The sequence below is a fragment of the Caloenas nicobarica genome, chromosome 11, assembly GCF_036013445.1.
Source record: "Caloenas nicobarica isolate bCalNic1 chromosome 11, bCalNic1.hap1, whole genome shotgun sequence".
NCBI lineage: Eukaryota > Metazoa > Chordata > Aves > Columbiformes > Columbidae > Caloenas > Caloenas nicobarica.
In genome coordinates this window covers 9,906,258-9,914,654 of record NC_088255.1, presented here as the reverse complement: position 1 = coordinate 9,914,654, position 8,397 = coordinate 9,906,258, and the positions used below count along the sequence as shown (strand labels likewise).

At 47.3% G+C, this 8,397-nt stretch overlaps 1 protein-coding gene across 4 annotated transcripts in view; it reads left to right on the top strand.

Moving 5' to 3' along the window:
- The first annotated feature begins 3,073 nt into the window (after positions 1-3,073).
- The window catches only part of ITPR1 (inositol 1,4,5-trisphosphate receptor type 1), a 176,960-nt gene continuing 171,636 nt past the window's right edge, over positions 3,074-8,397 (top strand). For all 4 annotated transcript variants that reach the window (XM_065642841.1, XM_065642840.1, XM_065642839.1 and 1 more), the window contains exon 1: positions 3,074-3,191. The gene's annotated coding sequence lies outside the window, so the exon portion shown is untranslated. The remainder of the gene's footprint in view (positions 3,192-8,397) is intronic.

Genomic DNA, 8,397 nt, shown 5'->3' with positions numbered 1-8,397 from the left:
ATTAAGACACTGATTTTACTCTTATTAAAATATTATAGAAATTAGAGACTTTTCAGCATTTAGCTGAAAAGCTGAGATGTTGCCCAGCATTTGTCTCTATTATTAGTGGTGCTTTTCATCTCCTAGTGCAGCAGAGTTGGCATGGACGGCTCTGATGACGATGGGGAGCTTTCGTGATCATCTACAGCATCATGAAGACCAGCCACGAGCAAGATTGGACAGTTTGATTCTCAGAGTCCTGGTGGCTGCCCAGAATATCTTCTGTTCTCATTTTTCTTTCAGGGCTGCTGCTTGTGTGGAACCAATAGCAGAGGCAAAAAACCATGCAAATCCTGGAGTGATTTCTGTCCAAAATGGTCCAGAAAAGTCAACAGTTAATTGCAAATCCAGCAGCATAAAACAGAATAATATTGTTCTTACTCTTGGCACATAAGACTTCAAACTTTCTTAGCATATTTCACCAATGTTGAATTCACATAATTGCTACAAATAAGGTAGTGATGGACCAGAATAAGGTTCCAAAAGGAGAAAAAAGTTCTCCAATAGCAAAAAAAAATATTTTTCAAAGTGTTTTCCTTTGACTAAAATCTCATATATGATTGGGCTAAACATCTGGTTTATAGCACTCTAAAAACTCAAGTGATATCTACCAGGTAGTGCTTTTTTTGCTATTTCCTCTCTGAATTCTTGAACAGTTCTCATTCCTTAGACCCTCTTTGTGTATGTGTTTGTGACATAAGCCCAACTTCTTGTTTGCTTACTGAGCAAATCAGACTCTATTCCCCATCTTGGGGGCTACCTGCTGTAGTACACATTATCAATGACAAAGTTACTTTAAGAGAATAACTCTATGGTACTTCTGAGTGTGAATGTTTTCATTTTCTGACTGCCCTACCATTTCATCTCAAAGCTATAAGATCACGGGAATCCTATGAACTCACTGTGCCTGCAGCAGCATCCCAAAGCAAGTTCTTAAGAGAAATGGAAACATTTTCCACTTTCAGAAATTTTCATGATTGTCTTGTCTTTGCCAGCAGCCCTTCAAATCCAGCAAGTTCTTTGCAGTACTTAATCGGTATTTTTGGCTGAAGGGCCCTCAGTAGCACAGCCTCCACAGCCTTTGAAGAACTGACCAAGACTCAGAGCAAATCTGGTCCATGAGAGAAAATGTAGCCTTTGATATTCTGCCTTCTGGAGGGGCTGGAGGACTGGTAGGCTGGAGAAGAAAGAGACAAAGGACATGACTGCTGTAGGAGAAGCATGGAGAGATGTGTGCCGCTCTTCAGGCAACAAACTGAGGATTTGCAGACTGGGATAGAGCAGAATGTCCCCAGGCCCCTCTGCCATCTCCTGTGCACCCCATATTCACAGAACTTCATACTGTCAGGTTGAGTGTGGCCGGGGGACCCATTCATTCTCTGTGGGAAATCCCTCCAGATGATGGCTTACTTTATGTGCAATTTCTAACATAGTGCTGCTGCTCTTCCGGAGCGCTCAGTAATGGAGATATTCCAAGGCGTGCTGCTGGTGTAACCGCTAAAGGTGTTCAGTGGGCAAAGCTCTTTGCCATGGGCTCTAGTGACAGTCCTTATGTCACTGCCCAAGTGCACCAGACGTTCTAGCCTCAGCCTCTTGAACTCATCCAGAGATTAGATTTGATTACATGAGAATTCATTAGGATTACCTAATGATATTAGGCACCATTACTCTGCCAAATTTCTGATGAGTAATGGCTTGTAGTGTTGCAGCCATCATAGAACTCTATTCACTGACCTTTGCTTAAGTTCCTAAGTCATGGACTTCAACTTCTACATATTCTTGCTTGATAGCCATAACTGCAACTACTCTGATGTTACTTTTGAATGAAGAACCATGAAGCGGTAGGTTGCGGTGAATCGGAACACTGGTTGATCGGGACTGATTCCCTTTCCTCAGCGGGTCCGCTGCTGTAGAGATAGACAAGCCCTGAGCGTGGCACCAGCCGTGACACACTGTGTCCTGCCCGTTCTGCGAGGCAGCAGGTCGGTGCGGGTAGAAGGGAGAGGAGGGAAATGTTTTCTTCACCTTGTGCCAATTAAAGTGATACAGCAGTTCTGCGGCGCAAACATCGCATCCACCTCTGCAAGGCACTTTGTGCTGCCAAACAGCCAGTGTGCCCTACAGAGGGCATAAAAATTACTTATTATCGTGGACTATATACCTTGACTAATATTTTAAGGACGAATAATTGCATAATGTAATAAATAAAATGAAATATTACTCTCTTTTTTTGTCACTGCTGGTCATTCTGGCTTAAATTGTGTTGTGGGTCAGTAGACAAGCTTTAACGTTAGCAGCGTCCCTATGCCAGATAGTCTTACTGAAGAGATTTTACTTGGTTTAGTAAAACTCACTACTTTCAAAGTTTTAAACTGTTCCTCTGCAAAATAGCCGGTTTACCCCACATGACCGTTCTCAGGCTCTTATCTTCCAGTAATTAATTGAATTACCCCAGAAGTGAAAGCCGGGTGTGTAAACAACCTTGCAAAATCTCAGTCCCTTCTATCTGAACGCAAGGGTTTAATCGTGATCTCTCCGCTATTTTGCATTTCCCAAACCGTGCTAAGACCTTCATTTACTAAGTATTTATATTCCCCGGCTTGATTTTCTTGCCGTCTTGTGTTGCTGGCAAAGCTGTGCCGGTGCGTCCCGCTGCTCCTCGGCGGCAGGTGGGCGCTTCAGGAGCCGTCGCCCAGTGCCAGGGCTCTGTGCAAAGCTCCCCCCCACCTCCAGACGAAATACAGTGTCGAGGCCCCAAAACTTAGCACGTTTCGAACGCACAGACCTGTCAGAGTCTCGGCGGCCCGGGCCCGTGGAGCCCGCAGCACCGGCCCCGCTCCGGGGGTCGCCCGGGCCCGCCCTGGCGGCGGCTCGGGGCGCGGCGCGGTGCACGCCGGGAGTTGTAGTCCCGCGGGGCCCTTTCCCGCGGCGGCGCGGTGCCGCCAGGACTGCGTTACCCAGAGAGCCCCGCGGCGCTATATAAGGCGCGGCGGCGAGCTCGGAGCGCAGTAACCATGTGGATGTGCAGCTGAGGCGGTGGCGGGTGGGGGGAGCTCGGCGCAGCCTTCATCCTAACGGGACCGGGCAGCGCCGCGCCGCCAGCATGGGGCTGCCGAGCCGCCGCTAGCCCTCCCCGCCGCCACAGGAGCCAGGTAGGGCGGGGGGAAGGGGGGCGGGCAGGCAAGGGCTGCGGCAGTGGCTGGGGAGGGAGGCGGCCAGCCCGCCCCGCTCCGGCCGCCGGGGCAGCCCCACTCCTGTGTGGCCGGGGCGGGAGGCCGGGGGCTGCAGCCGAGGCGGGGATGCCCGGCCGCGGCAGCTCCTGCGGGACGGGGCAGAGAGCTCTCCGTCCTCCCGGCTCCGCAGTGCCTGTCGTGGCCCGGCTGTGCCGGGCGGAGCGGGGAGCGGTGCCGGCCCGGGCCGGGGTCGCCGCCCGGGACTCGCCGCAGCTCCGCGGGACGGCCGAGGCCTCGGCCGTGTCCGCCCCGACTTTGCCCGTGTTTTTGCTCTCGTACTTGAGGCGCAGTTGCAAGGGATGTTTGGCGTTATGTAAACACTTGTGAGCACTGATGGGGACTTGGCTATGGGCGATCTTATTCTTAAATGGTCAAAAGCTGGGCAACTGTGGGTGGATATTTCTGAGGGTCTTGGTTAACTGGTCTGACAGGCCAAATATTTAGCTGTTTCCTGGACTACAATAACTGTACTTCAATGCGGGGGGGCACATGTGCATTCCCCATGTATGTGGGATGCATCGTAATTCTGAGCGGGTTTATGTCTTCATGCTAAAAGCTTAATTATTGCTAGTTGATTGGGATGTCTGGGGCCTGAAGCCAGCCTTGCGGTTCCCCTGTGCAGGGAGGCTGCCTGTGCCTGTTGCTCCCCGGATGCCCGTTGTGTTCCCCTGGGTGCAGGGGCTCTTGGTGCAGTGGCAATGGCTTGGGGTCTGTCAGGCTCTCCCCTCTAGCACAAGACCAAACACATACTCTTTTGCCCATGTGGGTTTATTCTGGCTCACAGTAGTTTGTATAAAGAACTCCAACAGGCGAAAGGTTTGAAATGCTGCATCAAATACATCGCATGCCACACTGTGCAGCGTTTCGCATGTGCCCGCTCAGCTGCAGATGAGTTGGGCTGTGGTGTTGCTACTTGAGAATCAGGAAGGGAAAATGTGGCTAATACAGTGGAGATCCTGGCCTTATGAAGATTCAGGGACTTGGAGTCATGTGTGGAGTAATATGTGTGTGTGGTACCTCTTCATTTTATTTATTAATGAGGACCAGTACTTGTGCATGTGTTTTTGTTTCTTAAATGTGCATTTTGTTATTTGCCTTTGAGGTTTTTATCCCGTGCTTGGAAATTTGCATGGTGTCCCAAGACTTCCAAACCTGTTGAGCCAAAAGACTCATGGACTCAGAGCCAGTCTGAAGGCCCACATCTCAATTGCTTTCCATGCCGGGTTCAGCTGCGTGAGTGTGGTATGCCATGTGCAGCCAGTATCTATGTCTTTCCCTTGGTGGTTCTCCTGTGGCTGCTGGGCACTGAATTTTTACTTGTTTGTTTTCTGAACCTCTATGCCAGTTTTTCAGGTTCTAAATGCTTGGTGGTTTTGCTGGTGTAAGGTCAGTTCCTGAAACAATAGAAGTACTGCATGGCATCGTGATTGTAGCAAAGCGTTGGTTGTCCAACACTGCTTGTCCATCACTGGTTGTCCATTGAGTGGAGAGAACTGGTGGCATCGATCAGGCCAAAACTTTTGGCATAACAGTACAATTGACAAAACAAATGGGAAAGTTGTGTGCTGTGGAAACCAGTGACTTGGTGTGAATGTGTAGCGGTCCCTGTGTGTAAACTGACAAAGGAGTGGTTGTGGAAATGAGAAACACAATTCTAGTGTTTTTCAAAGCAAGCTGTTATAGGAACACTGTCAAGTAAGCTGTTTGAGCTGATTATTTCTAATGTGTTCTTTAAGCCATCTTTTGTTTGTCAACAACAATATTTTTCTTGTTAAAATACCTCATTTCTTCCTGAGATTAAAGTGTTTGCTTAGATGAGTTTTAACCATCTGCTTGTTTTGCAGTGTTGATTAAGTCTTGAAATAGGGAGTGATCTTGTTTCCTCTTACAGGGCTTCATAAATTAGGAAGTAAACAGCAAGAGTAACTTTGGTTGCCTTTGCAATCATGGGGTGGAGCTTAAATGTGGGAAATATTATATTTTTCAAAATATGCTAGTCCTGTACACCATCATTGGAGGGTGGAAAAGGCTCTAGTGAAGAACACTGAAGGGGGCGAGCACTTGGTGCATTAATTCAGGGACTGTTGTTGGAGCTGCAGGTCTGGGTGGGAACAGGTGCATGGAGGAGGTGAGCTGGCACTGATGGGCAGGGCGAAGAGTGGTGTAAATGACTGCTGGGGTCTCTGGTTATAAATGAGAGGAGTAATGCAATCTTATTCATGGCACCATCAATCCTCTCACATCACCTCAACAAATCTGTGTTTGGGTGGGGTGGGGTAGACTAGAAAGCGGAGAAAAATACTTCAGGTGAAGAAGTTGAGTTCAGGTGAAGAAATTGAATCTTGAGGCTTGGCTGCTCGCAGGTGCCACCACAACTTAGAGTGAGCCTTGCAAGCTGTGAAGCCATGCTGCTGTGTGATGTGAGGGCTTGGTCTAATTTTATAGTAACTGTTCTTGTAAAGGCTGTGCTGAATGAGCATTACAACGTGTGAGTGTGAGAAGATGGCCAGTCACCTGCAAAACTGTCAGGTTTTGGATGACATGTGCAAGCAAGGTTCCAGCTCCTGCGGTACGGTGTGTGTGCCAAGGGAAAGGGAACCGTCCCGATGGCTGATCAAATACTGGCTGGTATGGTCCAGGAATCTGTTCTGGAAGCAGAAGCTCCTTTTAGTTTCCTGTAAGATGAACTTGTTTCTCTGAAATTGCTCAAATGGATGGTATTGAAGTGAAACTTCTTTTTCAGTGCTATAAAGCAGGCTTCAAACAGGGCCCAGGTATCTTGAGCACTTGTCTTGTACCTGCCCTTTGATGAAGCAGGTGCAGCCCGTTCCGGTTGATGCGTTGACTGTGCCGTTCCCCTGTGATGCTGTGCATGGTAATTCTTCAGTGCACAGCATACTCCTTAGGAGCATCTGATGTGTCAAGTTGCAAAGTGTACTGGGAGTCTTTGAGACGTTATTACCCCATAAATATAAGATAGTTGTAGTTGTAGGATTGTGTCTTAAAGACAGGAGGAATCTCAAGATCCCGTGGGAGGTGGGATAAGGGTAGTGGCTCTGTAGTAGCTGATAGACGAGCTGCTCCCTCGCCCGTGGGTGAGTGTGAGGGAAGGCAGCTTCACCAAAGCAGCTTATGGAGACCAGAGGGGTTTAGAGGTAGAAAGTGGTGTGCTGCTGGGAAGTTATGTAAATGTAGTGTTTCTTTCACAATGTGACTGTGTTATTAATCCGGTTTTCTAAAAATCTGCCTTACAGTACATTCCAAATGAGTTTCTTCTGCTGCTGAGATGGCACCTTTGCTAGTTTCTGTTGCTTCAGTAGCTTGAAGCCTTTTTTCTGCTTTTTTTTTTTTGTTTGTTTGCGTGTGTGTGATAGTACAGAAGAAGAGTTTAAAAGCCATTGAGCAGTTTCCTATAGTGGCCTATGCTGGGTACAGACAGGTCCTGCTTTGCTGGGTGCTGTAAAGAAGACTTGAAAAAGCGGCAGACAGTATCCTGGGCTGCTAAGCTGGATCCTGTCTGTGTCCATAGCTATTCAAAATGATTCCTGTGCTCTTCTGTCATGCATCTCCCAGATGCTGCTGCAGGAGGCAGGATGCCAAACAGCACCAGCTTTGATCTGCCTCAGAATTCCTTTCTGATTTATATTTCCAACGGATGCTACAAAGCACTACAGCAATTATTGCCTGGTTCTCTGTCTTGGCACAGTTGGACGGTGGCTGGGTATGGAGGCAGAACTCCCTTTCCAAGGTGCTGTGACTGCTCATTAGATTGGCAGAGGCAGCTGCAGGAACCGTGTGTTGTTCTTGTTTGTTCTGTACCTGCTGAGAAATTACATTTCTAAGTCTTCAGAACTGTAGTGTTTTACGGGACTAAATTCCTTGGGAGAAAAAAAAATTAAGATCAAAACTACACGAACTGTAATACAAATGACTAAAGCTGCAAAATTCAGCTGTGGATTCTGAACTCAGAAAAGTTTCATTTTCATAGTTGTGGTTTTGGTTAAGCCTATCAAAACTTAGATCAAGACTTATTTTTCCTTCTTAACAGTGTTAAATGGAGAGTAGAATGTCACTTCAGATCTGGGCAAGTTAACCCTCCAGGGAGAAAAATGCGTTAGAAATGTTGATGGAAGTGTGCATTACTTTGCTAATTTATGGCTTGCAGTGATGTAACTGCATCCTCAAATGCCAGAATGTCAACGCGAGGAGCATGGCAGAGAACTGAGTGGTGATACCTCACTGATTGTTGCGCCGAACAGGTTATTGAAGGATGGCGAATAGCTCCAAGAAAACTGAATGCCAAATGAAGCAAGTTCTGGGATAGGATGTTGGATAATATTTCTGCTCTCAGAGTAACCTGATACTGAGGTACAAGGAAAGAGGCTTGGCTGCTGGATCCAGATGTAATGATGTACACAAACAGTTCGTTCTGTCCTCATCCTTGCCACGTGCAAGATGTCTGCAGTCAGAGACTGTAATCACTGCGCGTATACACGTAAGAAATTTCTGATCACAGTAGCCCAAAAATGCCTACTGCCAAAAGGCTGTAGCTTTTTTTTTTTTCTAATTAATTTCTGGGAATTGTTTAGTAGCAGTGTAGCATGAAACTTTTGCAGACTTTTCTTTTGCACCTTGGCCCATCCTATCCACTTTTTAGGAAATACACAAATCTGCCAAGGAGTTGAAGAAAGAAGTTTTGATTGTAATCCAGATATGTCCTGTCTGCATCCCACTTCTCTCTCTGGGAAGAGATGTATGGGCACAAAGACAGATACCCGAGTTGGTTGATGATCTGTGGTCTGAAGGGTTAGTTGAAATCTTACGATTAAAATAACACTGCAGTCCTTGGCCACTTCTCTATCTGTAGGGGCTGAGTAGATTTAGTTGCTAATGCTCTTTATGCGATAAGGTTGTGCAGTATTTTGAACCTCGGCTTCAGAAGAATGACCCATGCTTGCATTCTAGAAGAGTACTGTTGGAGGGCCAACATGTAGAACTCAGCCTGGGAACTGCAGCATTCATCTGTAAAGGAGCCCAAGCCATCAGGGTTTTTTAGATCAGCAGGGCTCAAAGTAGGTCCCCTGGCCACCAGTGATTCTCCACACGTGCTGGTCATGTGCTGGTA